The sequence below is a fragment of the Idiotropiscis lumnitzeri genome, chromosome 9 (genome assembly GCF_059441095.1).
Source record: "Idiotropiscis lumnitzeri isolate Australia: NSW breed Sydney's pygmy pipehorse chromosome 9, RoL_Ilum_1.0, whole genome shotgun sequence".
NCBI classification, from domain to species: Eukaryota; Metazoa; Chordata; class Actinopteri; order Syngnathiformes; family Syngnathidae; genus Idiotropiscis; species Idiotropiscis lumnitzeri.
Window position 1 is genome coordinate 17791419 of NC_142399.1, and position 21154 is coordinate 17812572.

General features: G+C 39.2%; 1 long non-coding RNA gene across 15 annotated transcripts in view; it reads right to left on the reverse strand.

Annotated features, from left to right (window-relative positions):
• The window catches only part of LOC148330571 (uncharacterized), a 210198-nt gene that overhangs the window by 49252 nt on the left and 139792 nt on the right, over positions 1-21154 (reverse strand). For 10 of the 15 annotated variants that reach the window (XR_015845167.1, XR_015845171.1, XR_015845170.1 and 7 more), the window contains one exon: positions 3221-3330. The exons of the other annotated variants lie outside the window; for them this stretch is intronic. This is a non-coding gene — a long non-coding RNA (uncharacterized LOC148330571). The remainder of the gene's footprint in view (positions 1-3220; positions 3331-21154) is intronic. 15 annotated transcript variants of the gene reach the window in all.

Consider the following 21154-nt stretch of genomic DNA (forward strand, 5'->3'; position numbering starts at 1 on the left):
CTTGTTGAATGAAAGTGATTAACTTGTGTTGCGCGTAAGCACATTTTTCTTGCGTTTCTTTTATCTGTCTCTGTATGTGAGTGATTTCCCCCCAAAAAATCTTTTACCACTTCAGCCACTCCCCTCCTTTTCTCTGCAAGCCTACAACCCAGCAGTAATTCTGTGTTTATCAACTCTTTATTATGGCCCCTCGCATCATCATTTACAATGCAAGCATCTGCTCATTGCCGAGCCCAAGCATGGGGCAAATTGATTTTATAGGGAAAAAAACAGCTAGTGAGGGAACACACATGGACACCCTCAGCAGCAACTGTGCACAAATCAAGACATCAAGCCCCGTACGATTTACAGTGGTCGTTAAATCTCCTGGCAAGACACAGAAGCATACAAACTCTTCACTCGTTCTAATAGAATCAAATGATTATCTGGCCACCATCAAAACACTCACAGTGTGTCCCCAATGAGGGAGCTTTTCTAATTTTGATGTGTTTGAGTTTTGTAGCAACTTGATGCTGCAATGTGAAAAAGAAACAAGCGACCATTGCAATGTGAGATCAGTGGGGAATAAGACAATTGCAAGACAGCCAGTCGTTGTTTTCAAGTTTAACACATAAATATTCACTAAATTACAAGGACCAGTTGGTGAATTGCTACTTGTAGGGAACCAATAGTTTTGAGAAAATGTAATCTTGTTCTCATTTCCAGCCCGTGGGGCACACGGGAGGGTTACCACATAAAATTCAAATGTATGTATCTTTTTAGCTATATCCATCCCTTCATTTTCCGAAAATGTATCCTTACGATGGTCACGGGCGTGCTGGAGCGTATCCCAGCCATCTTTGGGCAGCAGGCGAGGAACACCCTGAACTGGTCGGCAGCCAATTGCAGTTTTTCAACTTTAGTGATTTAGATAAATCCTATTGGGCAAGGACTTACACATGCAAATATAAATTGTTATAAATAAATATGAATATAAAAAAAGTACAATTCTTTACTCATCAAGATTATGCAGCTGTTTATGGGAGAAATAATTTCCATTTCTATTTTCTCCAATGGCGAAGTAGCAAAATAAAAAAAAAATGTAAAAACAAGTGGTGTTAATTAAATAAATGCTTGCCTTCACTGGTATGTCAATTTACGTACTGTAAAGGTAATTTATATTAAATTCGTTATCTTCTGGAAATCAACAATTACAGTATTTTTTGTGTTTACAAATGAAGAGCTATAACACTGATCAACTTCAAATTGAGAAGCGAACATTTAGGGTTATAATTTGATGCCCAACGCCAGTCTACCGTAAAGCGTCATCTCACTGTGTGGGTGCGTTTGCTCCGTTGTGGGGATGAACACAGCCGACTAGCATCCCAGCCAATGGCAGCGGCTTCTTTCATTTACTTTAAAATCGGTTCACGAGAGGTCATTAACTCGCTGGAGTCCATGCAGATGATTGATGCAAGCAAATTAAGTTTATAAGGAACTGCTAGCAGACCTCCACGGGTGGATGATGTAAAGTTGGCATGGGTGATCACAGATCACAGCTGTGAAGTGGGCATTTGGAGAACGCCACCAAACACACACACACATTAAACTGTGGCACAGCAAATGGTGATTTTAAAAATATAATAAAGATGATGATGAAAAAAATATTTATTTTGTATTTTACTTATTTCTTCCTGACCTTTAGGCCTGATCAGGTATTTGCACAAAATTTGACATTATTGCATTTAATAAGTTCACAAACTGTGGCCGCTAATTTGTGTGTTCACTCACTGTAACAGGCCGCACATACTCTTAGCAACAGGTATAAAATGGGTGTTGAATGCAATAATTAAAACATGATAGAAAAACAGATTTTTAAAAAAATCACATGAATAGATAATACCATATAACAAATCTTAAGTACTTCTGGAAGTAACAAAATAGAATCCAACTGGTAAGAAGTGAGGTTGAATAAGAACAACTAACAATTAACAAAGTAGCATTGGAAGACAATACTCCGTCCCCTTCCTTCCACTGAAGCTGCACCTAAATACCAAAGGAAGCAGATTGCAATCAGGAGAGGAAGCTTTCCTCACCAATAAACCAGGCGAGACTGTGACTCGGGAGGAAAGGACATCACCAGAAGAAACACTGAACATGACAGATAAGCTGGCCTTGGAATTGTTAGGAGAAGAGAAGCAAGCACATCATATCATATAAGAATGAAAACGAATTGATCACTCCGATAATTTGGGGGAAGGCACAACCAGCATAAAAAACATTAAGTTTGATATAACTCGTTCTGAGTCTATCCTGTGAAACCCAGAAAACTGCTCTGTGAAAGGCTAGCACCAGTTGTCACAATGCACTGAAATGATCCCGATTTCTTTCTTGTGACTGGCTCCAAGTCAGCTCATAGATTATTCAGGATTTCAAAAATTGCATTGCTGAAAAGACAAAAATGTTAACACGAGCGGAAAAGCTCTGCCACCTCCTCTCATTTTGCCTACGCTAAGCTGGCTGGTTTGGAATTGCCTTTCAGACGTATTATTTAAAGACGTCAAATCAGCCATTACAATTTGTCACAAATTTGATCAATCACATTGTCCGTACTAAAGCCATCTATTTGCTGATCTACACCTCCCAAAACATGCTAAATTAATTTAGGGCAGTTGAGCATGTTTGCTAGATGCAATCATGGTTGAGTCCGCTTTGTATATGAGCTTCCACATCTGTTTGCGTGAGCTCTCAAGTTTCCATCCCTTGCAATCCTTTTGTAAATCAGGCCCTCAGTCTGTGTGTATCAATCATGAGCCTGTGTCTTGATGGTGCCAAAAAACATCTTTGCCATGTATAGCAGCGCATGAAGACACACATAGATGGTGTAGCTTTGTTGTTATGCTGCCTTCAATCAAGTCACCGTCATGTCAAGAGGCAAATTAGTAATGTCACCTTGTATTATATGTGCACCGACACAACACAGTAAAGGCTATACAGTAAGTTATCTTTCGTTCATTGACATTTCAGACACCATCCTGTATTTCATCATGTTACATAGAAGCAAGCCCCTGTTTAATGTCGGAATATAGTGCCCAAATAAACCTGCGTCAGATTTACTGCGCATCAATAAAGTCTTTTGACCTCTCATGTGATATATACCACTGGCTTTACTTACGACTAGACTGCATCATATTCATAAAAGCAATCTTTGAATGCTGTGTATTTTCACATTGAGGCTCACCTTTACAGCAGGAGGCTCTGTGTTGTGGATATTACTTTTGGGACTCCCTTTGTTGTAAGAGCCACATCTTCCAGGGTCCAGCCCATTCGCCTTATGTCTCCATCAATTGCCTTAAAGGAAATGGCAAAGATATGCAAAAGAATGAAACCATACCAAACACAACAACATTTGCGATACTTCTCTTGTGCAAGTATTGTGATCTGGGAGCAGGACTCAAACATATCACTTAAAAAAAAGATGCAAGTCGTGCAAAGAAATGCTTATTATGGTGAAATTTGCTTCATTTAATTGAGCCAGTTAGTGAGCCCACTTTTGGCTGAAAAATAAGGTCTTACTCTTGCTCAGTGTATGATTTGCTAAACTGTAACACGTTTCATTGATGGTTCTTAGGATACTAACCTAAAGATTATGTAGCCAAATGAAACCAAGGTAGATCATAAGAATGGGAAGAGGAGAGATATATACAGGAACAGTTCATCATATCGCATGAAACATGATAGACCCAGTGTTAAGCCATAGCTGTGCATGGCTGCTATTGAAACAGGATCAGCTGTATTTTTGGATGATCTGTTGCTGGCCGAAGTAAAACAAATAACTGTGATGTGTATATGGCCATACTCTCCAATAGTTTTGTCACAATACCAACCTTTGGCCTTTGATATGACTAAACATTTTATTTATGTACAGTATGGGTAGAAAGAATCAGGGCACCAAAGGGTGTGTTGTTTATTATTTCAGGATTTGGGCATCATATACTCTCATTGAATATTAAACGTTTAACATCCTTAACCACAAATATTGGGAAAGCAGGCCGAATTGTGGAGCGAAGCCTCGTGATTTGATTATGAAATATAACATAAGTGACCATGCAGATGAACTGTTGATTGTAATGATGCAGTTTTCTTGTATGTCAGCTTGTATAGATTGTTAGAAAGCCCACATTGTTTAGATATTTGAAAATGTGCACTGATGGAGTTTTTTTTCTGTGCTACTGTATTAGAAAGCACTTCAGTGCTTACCCCTGTTAAAGTTGGAATATCTTACAAAGTACAAGGAGGGAACTACCTGTTATCTGACACGAGTGATCCGAGTGGTCCACTCGCTTTGACAACGCCTCAGTGTTTTAAGCAAGCGAAAAGTTGATTGCAGACCCAACCGGCCGTCTTCATGTTGTGTTTTAGAACAGCACTAACAGTATTTATAATTACACTTGTATTTGTGCATCTAATAGATAAACATCCACTGCTCTGCCAAAATGCACCTAATATATATATATATATATATATATATATATATATATATATTTATATATATATATATATATATGAAATATATAACTTTTTTTTTAAATGAATAGGATTAAAAAAATAAAAGTGATTAATTTATTTTACCCTTCTGTTTGGCTTGCATCCTGGAAAGGGACTATCATTTCATATTTTGCTCCACAAAGTCGTTCATTGGGTTGTCGTACATAACATACAAACGTCATAAGCCTCGTCATTTCGTAAGCTCGGAACGTCGTATTTTGGAAATCATGGCGTGAAGGTTCTCTATTTCACTCGTTGATTCCATAAAACATTTTCATCCACGTATTCATATTTATTGTTTATTTTGTTTTTTAAGTCATGGATAATAATGGAAAATATATTTTTCAAAATGTTTTCATTGTCCAAATAATGTTGAAACTTTTTTACATTTTTCAAAAACACTAAAAAACTGTACTAACAGTGTTTAGTCTGATTAGTCCATGTACAGTATAAGAGATGCATTTCCAGTATATTACTAATTGGTGACAGAACAATTCCTTTAACATACTAGCAATTCAGCAATTTTGAATCAAACATTATTTAAAGTGAGCAAGATGCTAGTTTGAGATGGATCATATTGTGTTGATCGGTTTATTGAGATTTCGAATACACCTTTCCACAATTATATCAATTTAGCTTGAAAGACTATTTTAGTTTTCTCTACCACTGTGGCAGCAATGTATGCATTGTCAGTCAAAAATAAGATTTGACATGAGGTGAGCTGCTTGAAAGTAAGATGGAATACTGACCGTACTTTACACAAAAAGCGAATATTGAATATTGTTCATATATATGAAGCACTGTTTCGAAAGGATTTATTTATATTGATGTTTTAATGCATAAAAAGAATCAGCTTATTCTGGTAAGATAAGTTAGTGTATGATTTTGATGATTTTCCATGCACCGGGGCCACATGATTTCATTTTCTTTTTTTGTCTGTAGGCATACTTGAAGCCATCGCTGAAGAGCTGAGTACAGGTAGTGGCATCTGAAAACTTAAGAAGTTTTACCAACACATGACTGGCGGTGCAAAAGTAGAGGAAAATCAATCGAGCCCTCGGGCCAACCCCTGCTAAACTACGATTTTGACAGGAGGTTCATGATGCAGGTACAGTAGCTACAGTATGTAGGTAGGTCGACTATTACTGTGCTCCCTTAGGCCGTACAAATGTGGTTGTAGAACTCGTTTATATGACAAAATGGATTGTGGAAACAATTTGTAAAGAGCTGTGGGAATATGTTTATTCTTTTGATATGCAATGCAACTTTATTTATCTAGCACCTTTCACATTATATTTCCATCTTTTTCCGTAAACTACACTTTCAAACAACCAAATCATCATACTTTATGTGTATATTAATTGCTTTATTAATTGCTAATTTCTTATTTCATATGTACATATGCGTCTGATAGTTGACTTCCATATCCTTTGTTGGTCGTCCATATTACTTAAGAGAGGCCAGATGCATTCCACGTCAACAAATATGTAACTATCATACGTTGAATTATATTTAGAAAATTCATATACTTTGAAAACAAACCATCACAATCCTGTCATTGCTTTGAAGCAGTTTTTGACCTAGATGCAATGGAATTTTGTCACAGGAGGTAATCAGAAATTTGGCTCTCTTGCATGCCAGTGGAAAAAGGGAATATATTCATCCAGGCATTAGCATTAGAAAGGAAGAAACGGAAGAAGTGAGAGGAGAGATTGTTTGGCTGCCATCTTAACTGAGTGTGCCTAGCCAAGCCCGGCCTGGAGAAAATATAAACCCCTGAGAATAAGGCTCATTTTGACTGGTGGCCAGTTTGGGGATAAGCTATGGAGGTGTGCATGTATGCATGAATATTTATACACGTGTGACTGAGCATGCATGCCATTTAACTGGCCAATCGTTTGATGCCTTGCCAGTCCACGACAGAGTATCTATATATCTTCATATAAACGTACATGTATTTGTGTCCAAATCTGCATCAAAAGCCTCCTCCTTCTCCTACTTTTCCATTTGTATAAATGTCATTAGCCAAACAGCTAGTGGCAAGACGCTCCTCTCACTCAGCACACTTGTGAGAGGTGACTTTGTCCTAGTAAGTAAGAGTGGGTCTGATGCATGGACCAGACAGAAATCCTCTTAGCAAAAAGAGGGGGGAAAAAAAATGGAATTCGGGTGGCAGCTTAAATCAGCCATCGTGACTCGACTTCGGATGCCTTTTTTTCCTGAATAATAATGTAAATGAATGAGCCTCAGTGGGAAACGAACAAGATAAGGAAGGCCGTTGACAGTTCACCATGATGATAGCTGCATCTTTTCATGAGTAGTTAGTTAGTAGTCTCTTGTGGGTGTCGATGGAGGAAAGACAGATAAGAAAAATAAAAGTCAGTACATTTTTTTTTTCATTTTTGAATTTGGATTGGGGGGAAAAAATCTGATTAGTGTAGGACAACTTTTGCTATTTCAATGTAACTTCCTCCCATCTCTGAAAAAGAGTTCAAAAAATGTGACACTGGGCCTTTACTTCCCTTTTCTTCCCGAATTGCACAGTTCAGCAATCAAAATTCAGTTTGGAGTACAGGAGTGTGAAACTTGTATTTGTTGTGGGCCATATCGTAGTTGTGCTAAGGGTGCCAGACAGTTTGGGAAAACAACATACCGTATTTTCCGGGTCATAGGGCGCTCTTTAAAGTCCCTAATCTTCCCCAAAACAATCAAAGCGCCTTGTAAACTAAGCATCACTCGCGACCATCAACCCTATTACTCATTGGGCTGTTCGGAGTGCATGTTAGCACACCCTGCTGGACATTATGTGACTATGGTGTTTGGGTGATGGTGTAGGAGAAAGCTGGACAAAAGGGCAGCTGTCCACAATGTTGTAGTCTGTCTTATCATTTATGTTATTGCAAGCAAGAAACGTCCCAGGTTTAGACAACAGACTGCAAAAAGCCCAAAGCACAACAGCACATCTCTCTAAACAGCCATGTGATTGGCTGAGTCTGAGTGGCGCCCAAGAAGCCATTGCTGTAATTGGCTAAGGCTGAGTGGCCCCCAAGAAGCCATTGCTATAATCTTTTTGTGTTATTTTTATTTCTTTTGGGTATATAGATGGCATGAGAGATACATGTTTTGTGTTAATCTTATTTCTTTGTTTCATTGTTGGCTTGCATGCTGAGTTTTTTTTTTGTTTTGATTTGAAACCGTGACTCTAAGGAGTGTGGTGACCAGTGAAGTCCCTCCCCTGACGTTGTCTATTAGACTATTGCCAGGACAACATTTATTGATTAGACTCATTGTTATTGGCAGTGATTCTGAATAGTTTCATGACATCGGTCATTGAAATGGGGTGATACCTCTGGCAACGATCTCTTAGGGGATTTAGTCCTGGTGAGCTGACATCAGCTAGCACGAGCAGCTGAGCTAGCAAGCGTGAGGCAGCTGAGCTAGCGCGAGCCGCTGAATTAGCGCCTTGTAGTGCGGCGCCTAGTATATGCATTAAATCCGGAAATAGCACCCTCAACTGGTGCTTTGATGCAGCGCGTCTTATGACTGTAAAAATACGGTATATATAATCGCTCGGGATGTAACAGTATGCCAAATATGATGGTTTGGTACATACATTGGTTTAACGCTCACATTTTTGCTCATGTTTGATAGAGTTGGGAAGAGAAAATTCAAATCAAACTGCTTTATTTTTGTGCAAACAGGCATGGATTTATAATCAACAGCTTAATCATTTTCTTTTCATAGAATTGCTACAGGAACACAAATAATGACTACTTGCTTTTAGGTGGCCGAAATTTACGGATTGTGCAATTTCCATGAGGCGTGAATTCCAGAAGTTACACACATTGTCACCAGTGACCTGTGTGCAGCTCAGCTAGCAGGCTACTTTGAAGGCGCACGTTGCATATTTGCGATTTGTCGCCACCATTGCAATGACTGCAGTTGTTGTACGTGGTGTATTCAGACAAACTCAACATTGTGAGCATGAGTCAGCAGCCATGCCAACAGAGCTGAAAATACAATTACATACATATTATTTTTTAGGCAACTCACTACCAATCAAACATTGACTTGGATTGCGAAAACACTGGCTCAATTTGTAGTGAACATAAAACACCAGATGCTGAAGGATGAGGGTGGGCATACCACGAGTGCAGTTATTTCACACTGTTAAAGAAATGAAAAGCCACATTATGATCATGTTGATCTCGCGTAAAAAAAAATTACACCAAGTCAACCATTTATATTAAAAAAAAAAAAAGATAATTCAAAGATGCACCCCTCATACCATGGCCTACATTGTAATATTATAAGGTGACTACATGCAACCACAATGTCTGTATGCTATTTAGTGATGCTACACAATCCTGTCCACTGCAGTGACCAAATCACATCATACAATGTTCCTTTAGGAGATGCTTCTGCTTATCATTTGTGCAACATTTAGTGCCACATAAACAGCCCAATCACAACCACAGTCAGCATAAGCGTAGCTGCAGGGGCTGCCACGGCGAACACACAGACAGAGACCATAATGTCGCGTAATCATACCATATTCATATTACAGGCACATACACTGATCCACTATGATCAGCCACATGCCGCAGACAGGGAGGGAGGATCAATGAGCTTAATAGAAAGTGACAGAAAACAATACCAGATGGCCAATCAGCATTCAAAGAGGTTGAAATGTTACCGTGGGAACCCTGCAGGACACTGCTGTCTTCATTTGTGCTGTATTGTATATTAGCTCATACTAGCTGAACCATTAAAAAGCCATTGCACAACACCTAAAACATATGCCTTCCAGTGAACAACAGATCATTTGAATAATGTTACCCAGCTATGCCGTTTCTCTCCAAAATAGGCCAATTTTTGGTCAGCCCCCCCCAGAGCTGCAACCTATTCTGAATGTGTTTGCAACGATCGGGGCTCCCTTCTAGACGATGAAGTAACATTGAAACAATTAGTACTGTATATAAGAGGAATGCTATTATGTTGCCTGGTAAAAAGAAGGGCGGGGGATTTCTATCAACAGGCAAACTATAGGGTGAAACATTGGGAAATTCATAATGCAATTCAGGTATTAAAAATACAGTACCCAATAATAATAATAATGTATTGGTTGAATTGAAAAAGTCTTCTTACTTTTTACAGTGAGTTCAAAGGTTTTTTTTTTTTACGTGGTTCAGCATTCACATTCCATTTGTACGGAAGATGATTAGGGCCAGTGAAGGAAAAAAAAATAAGGTTGGAAGGATTCTGACTTTATTCTCAGAATTATGACTATAAAGTGTGAATTCTGATATAAAAGTCAGAATTCTAAGAATAAAGTGAGAATCATGAGAATGAAGTGAGAATTCTGACTTTCAAGTGGGAATTCTGACCGTCAGAATTCTGAGAATAAAGTCAGTTTATTCACACTGGAATGTCAGAATTCTCCCTTTTTGCTCAGAATTCTAACTTTTAAGTGAGAATTCCCACTTGAAACTCAGAATTTTCACTTTATTCCCAGAATTCTCCCTTTAAAGTCAGAAATCTGAGAATAAGTAATAATCCTTTCAACCTTTTTTTTTCCTTCACTGGCCCTAATCCATTTCCGCACTGTACTTAACTTTATATTTTTTTATTGCATTCTCCGTTTATCCTGTGAAAAATGTGTTGTGGCTCTATAAGACATTTAAAATGGTTTTGACTTTTTTTTTTTTGCAATTATGGATGCTTAATGAATGCTTTGGAAATTAATTTTTATCTGAGTCATTATTTACTGACCATGTAAGAATTGTAAGATTATTTCCAATCAAGTCCATATTCAAATTTCCTAATGCATGAACTTTTGACTCTTTCGAGGTGTTGCAAATGCAAACAGCCCGTTAACGCTGAGCTACACAGTGATCTTCTTTACTTCTCATTCTGTGTGGCAAAGCCTCTTCACTGTTCTTAACCCTGTGTAATGCATCCTCTTACAGCTTATTGCTAAAGTATGCATAAAGTAGAGAAGGTGCCAAGCGATACGACTGTGAGGCAGGTGGGACTTTGTGTTACTGAAGATGTTTGCCATATAAATGCCACCGGATGAGCCAAAGTTTCTGCAAGATTTTCCATATTCATAAAATATCCTGCCTCACCCCCAACAGAATTTCTTGGCTGTCACATTTGCTTCCTGCGGTTTCTCTTTGCTATAGAGATGCTATTATGCGCTGGCATTAACAACTGAAAATGAATAGGGGGATTCAATGGCCTTTCAGAAACTCTGACAAACAAACACTTTACATTACAGGTAAGACTGCCTTTGGCCTATTGAGTAACAACTTCATAGCCATTATAACATGAAAGCCATTCATTTCCAAGCCGGGTACGTTTGCTGTCTTGCAATAACTCTGCCTCTCTCTTTCCAGCCTCCTCATGTCAGCAAGGTTCACATCATCCTCGTTAAGCGTTTGTCTGCAGTCTAACTCACAGATGATTATTCATTTAGCTGCTTTAGACAGCTCCTGTCAGCCACAAGGACTCGCGCTCATCCACCAAGGGACAAATCAACTCAAGTTTATTTTTTCCACCCTCCTTCTCCACCTCCTCGGTTCTTTCACCACTTCTCGTCTCTCCTGGGCTATTACACTGAGTGTTATGTTTACTATAACCTGCATGCTTGTTAATTATAAATCACCGTGTGCTCTTACATTCTATTAATTGGTACTTCCTCCCTCGGTCGATGCTGAAGTGTGGGCGAATAAATTCAGGTATGGCTTCATTAAGTGGCACTCTCACAACAGATCTTGACACATGCTACAAAGGTAATAGACTGAGAAAGGAGGAGACTCGTTCGGAGAAACCGAACAGTGTTAATCTTGCACTACAATAGCCTCTGGCTTAATCAGACTCCCATGCCAGTGTTACTGCAACCAAGCATGGCATAGGGGGTTGTTTACAAAAAAAAAAACTTTGCTTGATTTGACTAGAGGACATGTGACAAGCATCTGTAAAAAAGAAAACCACCAAAAAAAAAATGTGCTTGATTTGACTGGAGGACATATGACGAACATCTGTATAAAAACAATTCCTGCATAAGAGTGATCCAATTTTTGGAAGATCAACGTGTGTAGCAGTAAAGTACGTGGAAATACTTTAAGTGGATGGTTCAAAGTTTAATAACGAGCAGCACTTAGCAACATATCACTTTAGCGTTCCTACTGAATATTGTTGAACTTGTCTTCACTGCTATGTCAATATCTAACTCGTTCTTGCCGCTCATGAGTGCAAAGTTTCCTTTTTACTTTTTTGTTTGAGCTCATCTATTGGTTGTTGATTTTGTCACATTGCCACAAAAACTCAAAGACTTCCGATTATATCAAACATATTTGATACTGTTATAAAGACAAAATTCAGAAAGGACTGATCTAAAATGGGGCAGCACGGTGGGTGACTGGTTAGAACAATTGCCTCACAGTGCAGAGGTCGTGGGATCGATTCTGGCGCCGGCCTTCCCTGTATGGAGTTTGCATGTTCTCCCCGTGTCTGTGTAGGTGTCCTCCGGGTACTCCGGTTTCCTCCCACATTCCATAAACATGAATGGCAGGTTGATTGGACACTCTAAATTGCCCCTAGGTATGAGTGTGAGCGAGGAGGGTTGTTTGTGTATGTGTGCCCTGCGATTGGCTGGCAACCAGTCTGGGGTGTACCCCGCCGACTGCCTGAACATACATATTACTCTTTCCTGTAGCAAGCACAGGCTCAAGATTATTGCGTGAAAGATGGTTTGACAAAATATATAAAGACACACTGTGTGGACATTCTCTACGGTAGACAGGTTTGTGGTGCGTGTGAATGTGTGTGCGTGCGTGCGGTGCGTGCGTGTTAGGTTGGGGGCAGGGTCTCCCCACTGCACCCAACGGGGCTGCCTCGCCATACTATGCAACTCGTTTCTTACATGATACTTACATGCGGTGTGCTTTTAATATTTTCTGTGCACATGCACACTTGCACCTTTTACGTGCACCATTGAGTTTAAAATACGGTATGTTGGTTAAGCCACACCACTGTTCATTGTACTTGTATGTACAGTACATTTCGGTGCAATTAGTTATTGAGAGCTGGGGTTGTGTGAGACACACATGAGCGGTTCCAAACATCCCTGCAAATCAATATGGGAAATTGTTCTCAAATGTTTGAGCCAGAAATGATGGCATACTGGATCACATCAGAAAGCTCCATTAGTGTTAATTGGATGGATCTCATATTAATATATGCTCTGTCATTTAGGCATTGCACACAGGCTTAACCTCAGCATGAAACATCATCCCCTGCTAGGTCTTGCAATCATAGACTTCAGAGTGATTATAATGATTGTAAGACCATGTTTGACGGAATGCAGGATATATTGGATTGAGATTATATAGAAAGAAATGAAAATATAGGTGATAGAACGTTTTTTCCCATGGTATAATATTTTCCAATTTACACCTGAATTGATATAAAAGTGAAATGTTTTGTTGCTTAAGACCTCTTGGAGCCTATTGCTTCTGATACTGGGTACAAAGAAACTGCTATGTTGCATAAAGCAAAAAAAGCAGAACTATTGGGTAGCTTACCATATTTCTACCTTTGTGATGTTGACAATAGGATACCTTGTGATGATGCATGTAGCTTAAGTAGAGATAACTATACATTTTTAACGGCTTTGTGATGTTATTTCAGTGTTGACAATGGTTAGACGACGAAAGATTTTTTAATTATTTAAATGGCGTGGATTTCTATGTCCGTGTCTAATTACAGTCGACATAGCAGGTACAATTTTTGACTTGACAATTATTTTAAATACAAAAAATAAAATATACAAAAAAAACCCTACTTGCCTCTTGTTTTGTTGCATTGTGACAAAATGCAAAATGTCAATAGCAGTTCCAGCTGAAATGTGAATAAAGCATTGCAAAACCACAATTTTACTTGTGCTTGTTATTGATGAACTGTGCTGAAAAAAAAATACTGAATATTGCAAAGAGAGAGAGAGAGTGAGAGATGATGTTGGCACAGCTGGAGCTCACAGCATGCGCTTGTCGCCACTGTTTACTGCACCATTATCATTGAGAGTGGACGGACGACTACATCATTCATTGTCGTTATTTTTCTTGGATTGGAGGCTTTTAACAATTACTTCTTTACGAGCTTTTGTTGCAAATTTCACATGCAGTCAATGTTGGCAAACGCCGGCGTTTGTACCTTTGCAGCAGCCAGTATTATGTCCACAGCACATTGATAATACACTAGCACTCTTCTTAAATTGGCAGAGGCTACAGAGGGCACAACAGAAATAGGAAAACCAATTTCAAAGAGCAGCATCACCTCTTCACTTTTTTTTCTTTTCCCTCTCCATCATCTTCCTCCTGTTTTGCTCATCAGAGGGAAATTTCTTTCAACTAGCTGAGGAGGGTTAGGACAACTGTGGAGTTGGGTATAATTATCAGTGGTTCGTCTTTAATCTCCCTCTCCCCACGACTCACCAGTGAACATTATCTGACATCAAACATAGACACTTCCCTGACTGAGACAGGCCAATTTAGCCTCCAAACGCCAGTCAGAAAAAATAGCTGTCACATACAACTTAAGATGGACACGAGAAGGCAGCAGACTGACAGAGCAAAGAATACTATGTGCAATCAAAATCTGATTAGTTTTTTAATTCTTCTTTATTCCTTGCCACATATTTAATACATCTGAGAAAGCACCGGTGTAAATTGGTTAAACAAAGCTTCGGTTGATTTATGTCAAGATGTTGCCAGAGACAAAAGAGTGAGGCAGGATTTGGAAGACATTTTTATGGTACCAGAGCTTCGATTAACCCGAATTACCTGCACTGGATATCATTTAAATGACTGCTGAATTAATATTCACCCTTCTTTTAATCTCTTGAAATATGAGAAATGTTAAAATACATCAATTAGAATCAAATTCAAGGTACTGACAGGAACACCATCTAAGTTGCTACAAGCTAAGACTTACTTCCTGTCACAGAATTTCAGTTATTGTAGTGCGTATTTCAGTTGCTTTAGCAAGGGTGTGGTGGGTGTCATTAGCTCATTTTGGAAATGTTTTTTTTATTTTATGTTTATTTAATATATATATATATATACATACATACTACAGTGAAGAATTATTATTATTATCATTGTTATTATTATTATTAATAGTAGTAGTAGTAGTCGCGATACTGCATAGTAGTGTTTCTTAAATTTCAAAATCTCATAGTATGTTTCATTAGTTGAATATTCAATTACTTAATTAAAGATGCTAAATTGGATGAGAATGGGATTGAGAAAGACATGGTTACTGCATTTTAGTAGATTAATATAGTCAATGTTAAACTCTACGAGACTTTTTTTGCCAATCAATTTTAAACATGTTCTCATGTTGCATGTGAATGTACACCCGCCTGAAAGTTTTGATTGACCTGCTGCATTGGACATCATGAGCTTTTTATGTATCCATCAATTATCCAAGCCACTTATCCTTACTAGGGGCAATCGCAGGGCACACAAAGACGAACAACCACACGCTTGTGTCATAAAGTAAAACAATTTTTACATTGTGATTTAGAGATAATAGATTCAACATAAAAATCCCCCAACATTACACTTTGAAGATATCGATTCAGTGTTGAGCTTTATTCATTCAGAAAACTTTTCTGTTCTAGACTTCCATTCAGTGTGATGCGGGAAGTTATTGTTACAAGAACAAAATTAAGGAGGAATAAGAAGAATGCTTAAAAAAAAAACAAAGCAAAGAAAAAAGTAGGAACTGAAAAGGGGGCAGAGATTGTTTTCAACCTCGGTGGCAGTGGTGAGAACTCTGCCAGCGTGTACCACATCAGTTTGAGGAGGTCAAGTCAGTGCCTGGCAGCCTGTGTCTGGCCTTATTTCACAGCAAGAAAAGTGTCAGTGCCCGGCCGAGCCTGGCCGAGCCTTAGAGGCCTGCTGCTCGCATTCAGCAATGTGACCCAGACTTTCCTGCACTTCAACTGCCTACTCGCTGGGGGCAAGTCAAGCAGCCGCTGGGGTGTGGGGCCTCCAGCTCCAGAGCTGCACCCTTCAAATCCCTGGGAAGTGTGGGAGGTGACCCTGACTGGCTCCAACTGTCAAGTAGCCAGCCAGAGGAGAGGAAGGAGGGGTGGCAGAGGCCATGAGAAGAGTAGGAGAAAAGAGAGGAGGAAGATGACAAGGAGGTTAGGTGTGAGCTATCTGGGGAGATGCTTGTCCAGCGATTTTATTGTGGGCAGCTGAGTGGTAGCTCGCTGAATGTTACCATTATCTTACCAAGACCTTTTGGACAATTATCTTCTTTTAACTTTGTGAGAATACTTTTGTTTGAGTACGACCGAGCTCCAGTTTGCCAAACAGGGTCCATAAGGTATGCGTGGATGCCTTTTGTATGGAAGAACTTTCACGAAAGCCGAACATGATCATGCACCTTTGGGATAAACAACAACATGGTGAGCCTGGAGGCCTTCTCTCGGGTCAAACATTAGTGGCCTATGACTTCCCAAATGTTATTCTGGATGAAAGGACAAATATTCACAAACACACTCCAACATCTTGTAGAAAGTCTTGCCAGAAGAGGGGACCCGAGTTGCTTCTTCTACTCTCAGCTCCTATATGTACAGTGATCTTGTACTGGTCTACTTTTGTCGTCATTGTGTCATAGCACGCGCTCACATTTGTGCACGTCAGTTGTTGCAAGGATGCAAACAGTACATACAGAGCAACACAATCTCTTAGGTCCAGCATCAATGTCTGCTCAAATCAAAAGCAGAAAGTCTCACGAATGCACTATAAAATGTTTAAAGTTACGTTTTCCCTGTCGGATGTTGGTATTTGTTTTCTATGGAGTAAATAAAAATGGTGACACACCTGGTCCATGTATCACGAATGTGGACCAGTAAATAATAATAACATAATGATAACACTAGTAAAATTATGCTGATCCTTATAATTTGCGGGAAGTTCTCCATCTACAACATTAAGAAACAGAGCACAGTTTTAATTTTCCGTCCATTCTTGGATGTTTGTGGGAGACTTTTGTATGCAAAAGTATGTGCGATTGTGAACTGTATGTACATCCCCCATGCAAGGGAAGTGTCACACACACTTGTACATCTCTATTAGTGAGATGGTGTCAGTGAGTTCCTGCCCAGTGATGGCAGCCCATTATTGAGCCTTTGAGAGGCAAAGCGGCTGATAAATTCCAATTCTTTGTGTAATTGTCTAGTGCAACTGAATACAAATCCCTGCTGCTTACGATTCATCATGTTTATTTATTTTTTATTTCCTTTCCGCAACATCTTTTATTAGTTTTGCACTCAGTGGCAAGATTTAATTTCTGCAGGAGGGGACAGTGTCAGCTTGATGATCATTATTGAGAATGTGATATTACATGAGACGAAATAAAATCTATAGTGCATTAAAGAGACAGATTAGAAGGGGCGGAAGGTTCATTTACAAGTGCAAAGACATCAGCGGCTAATGCCCCGCTACTTCAAATAACAATACTATTTTGCCCGTGCTTTGCAGAAGAGTGCTTGAGGAGAATACCATTGGGGTGTTAAGGAAGAATGCATGATTGCAAGGGAATATGACATGCATGTGTCTCATGGAACGGCACGCCTCGATGGAAGTGGTGTTAAGCATACAGTCAGCATTTTTTTTCGAGCTAAACAAAACTGGAAGCATTTCAGTCCGTCTTGTGATTTTAACCGCGCTTTTGTCAGTGGCATCACGGTGCAAGTAGAACGGCCCATGTGTGTAAATTTCGGATAAATATAAGTGAGACGAGCTTATCGATTTGTCAAAGTTGGACTTGGAAACATTTGAAGCGACACGCTTCCAGTGGGGCGTAACTTTCAGCCTTGTGTGGTATTTAAAACACCTAATTTTCTGATAAGTGGTGAAAGTATTTCCTGTGGAATTCATTCTGGGAAAAAGTAAATCACGATAACACTTATAAATTTAAATGTAATACACAGAGATGGACATAAGTTTCCCAGTGACAACCATTTAGGGGACAGAGGACTAGAAGATTTTTCAACAGGGCGGACTTAGCAAAGGTGGAAGTGGGTTTTTGTCCGTCTTTATTAATCCCCCCCACCACGTCCATTTCACTAACGACTGACAGCAACACACCCAGACTGTCAACATTTTGGAGGCTACGGTGAATTGTAAGAAAAGGCACACTCTAATGGCTGCGGAGTTGTTGGATGCCAGGATGGCTGAGTGGTCTAAGGCGCCGCGTTCAGGACCCAGTCTCCCCAGGAGGCCTGGGTTCGAATCTCAAATTTCCCCATTGTGGGACTAATAAAGGGAATATTATTATCTCTAATCTCGTTGCACACTTGAGTACAATGACAATAAAGGGATTTCTATTTCTATTCTATTCGAATATTAAAAACCCCAAAATTGGGGGAATTTACAATGGACAGACTAGAGCACGAAGTCTGAGACTGCTACATTGCAAAGATAGACATTGTGAATGGTTGGATCGCTACGAAAGCCTTTGTGTGAGACAGAAATAATAAAAAAAAAAAATAAACAAGTAAGATATTACATTAAGGGATGATAGTAAGCTATGATCCTTGACTGCTTGTGTCGTGGACCTGAGGAACGAGAAGGATTGCACGTGATAGCTGTCTCATTAATTCCACTTACGTTGTGCGTGGCTTAAACGTGACCCTGCTGTCAGTGTGACTTGGTTGTCAGTGTTGTTCTTCATCGATAGATATAATAGGCTGTTTGTTATTTCACATTTTCAAGCTTACATGAAAAATGTCATGTACGTATGTATGTTTGTAATATTGTTGCCACATTTTGATATTGTTGTTGGAGATTTTCAAGGTTGTATGTACGTTGCAGCAATAAAGTCATGCACATTTGCAGTATTGATGCAATATATTTATATTTCGTAAGCAATAAATCATGCGCAGTGCTGCTGCAATCCTGCTATATTATACAAATTTTTTGCTTGTTTACTTTTCCAAATTTATCCGATCGTTTTTTCTATTATTTTATTTAATATTAAGGCAGAAACAATCGACAAGAGGAAATTTGATTTTTAATACAAAATATGATACATAAAGCAGGGCTGAAGTTACAGTGACAATCTTGTTAAGGAATATTAGGTCCTCATTTCTGCATGCTAGCACCATGCTGATGGGTACTTTTTCTGTCAGTATTTTGTACTTATTGTTAACATTGCCAATCACCTTATCCACATGGATTTGAAAATGGGCTGTTTACCGTGTGCTCCAGACCTTTTTGTGTGGATTTTTATTTCAGCCATCATCTGCCCGCACCAAATCAGCTGGTTGTAATTTCTCTCAATTGCCACTAGTTTTAATGTGCTTGGAAATAAATTAAATGGAGTCCAATGATGTAACACCAATAAGGTACTGCGTGGTTGTGTTGTGTTGTGTTGTGTTTGAGATTTGATGTTTTCTGTATGAATATTTCAAAACAGTCCTCAATTACAGCCACATGGTGGCCAAAGTTCTCCAGTATTTGATGGGAAATCACGCCATGCAATGTATTGCATAGAAAAATTTAGCCTCGGGCCACAAAGCAAATGTAGACAGGTTGCGCAGTCTGCTACACCCTTGCGGACCCTGCCAAAGGTGAAGAGCTTGTTCACTGTTCCAAGGCAAGGACGAAAACCACAATACATCTCTTGAATCCGAGATTTGACTACTTGATGAACCCTCCGCTCTCCACACAAACTAACAAAATATTTTCAATGTTACATCCATCCATCCATTATCTGAGCCCATTCTCCTCACAAGGGTCGCGGCATGTGCTGGAGCCTATACTTCGGTCAGTAGACGGGGTACGCCCTGGACTGATTGCCAGCCATTCGCACGGCACACATAGACGAACAACCATCCGCGCTCACACTCACACTTGGGGACAATTTAGAGTGTCCAGTCAACCTGCCATACATGTTTTTTTTTTCATGTGGGAGGACACCAGAATACCCGGAGAAAACCCACACAGGCACAAATCAAATCGAAACCTTCTCCTCTGAACTGTGAGGCCATCTTGCTAACCAGTCGGCGACTGTGCCACCCTTCAATAGTACAGTATACAAAAAAATTGTACACTGTAAACTTGGTTTAATACTTCTCAATAAAAATTAAATCCACAAATCCACTTTAGAAAAAGCCTTCATTTAATTAGGTTGTGAACATGCATCCTCTAACTTTAGATACCCCTTGTATCATGCACTGTACTTAACTGTTTACTGTTAAACTGTATACTCTATCAAAATGTTGTTATTTTTGTTTGATTTTTACGATAGAATACCTACCATGATGTTTTTCTAATCTTGCACACAAGACACCAATTAAAAAAAAAACAATGAAAATTAATTTTAAAACTAACTAAAACTAAATTAAAAATAAGTGTTTTAGCAAAAACTGAAACCAATAAAGACAAACAAAGCTGTACTGAAAAATGATTAAAACTTAAAAAACTAATTCAAAACAAAGAAAAAACTATCCATCCATCTTCTGTACCGCTTCTCCTCGCTATGGTCACGGGGGGTGCTGGAGTCCATCCCAGCTATCTTCGGGCAGGAGGCGGGGGACGCCCTGAACTGGTTGCCAGCCAATTGCAAGGCACACAGAGACGAACAACCATCCGCACTCACACTCATACCTAGGTGCAATTTAGAGTGTTCAATCGGCCTGCCATGCATGTTTTTGTAATGTGGGAGGAAACCGGAGTACCCGGAGGAAACCCACGGAAGCACGGGTAGAACATGCAAACTCCACACAGGATGGCCGGAGCCGGGATGGAACCCAAGCCCGATGCTGTCTCTCACTGTGAGGCCATCGTGCTAACGAGTCGGGCCACCGTACCGCATACTTTGCTGCCTCTACTCTCCACATGCTGGCAACAAATTCCAAGGTTATGAACTTCAATATCTTTAGAAAAATAAATATAAATATAAAATAAAATACATTTAGACCATTAGGTCCAAAATGCACATATGCATTCGCCAAAAATGCATAGGCACACTGTATCACAAATGCTGTATGTATAAATATATATTCAAATACACACCCCCACACACCCCCACGTGTGTGTGTATATATATATATATATATATATATACATATATATACATATATATACGTACATATTCCATATTCATACTGTACATACCTAACCATAGATACATTATGCATACAAGCATGCATAATATAGTCCAAAAATCACAATGTTAAAGCATGTTTTCATGAACTTTATTCCAGTTATTCCCATTATTTTGACATTATTAGTGACGTATTTACAATGACTTTGCATAGACAAATTCTGATCGGTCCCTTGCCTGACTCCCCCCAAAACATGGAGGGAGGAGAGAGAGGCGTGGCCACGTTGGTCATTACTCGGAAATGTTTTTAAACTCACAAGTTGTGTGTTGATTTCTCCAAAACAAATTGATAAAACTGAAAATGCAAACTAATAGCATTATCCTTCTAAGAAAATACATAAATTGAGCTTCTTATTGAAAAAATGGACCATTCTGACTGGATAATCCTTACTATGTAAAAATATTCTTTGTAAAATTAGTAGATTTGAGATTTGAA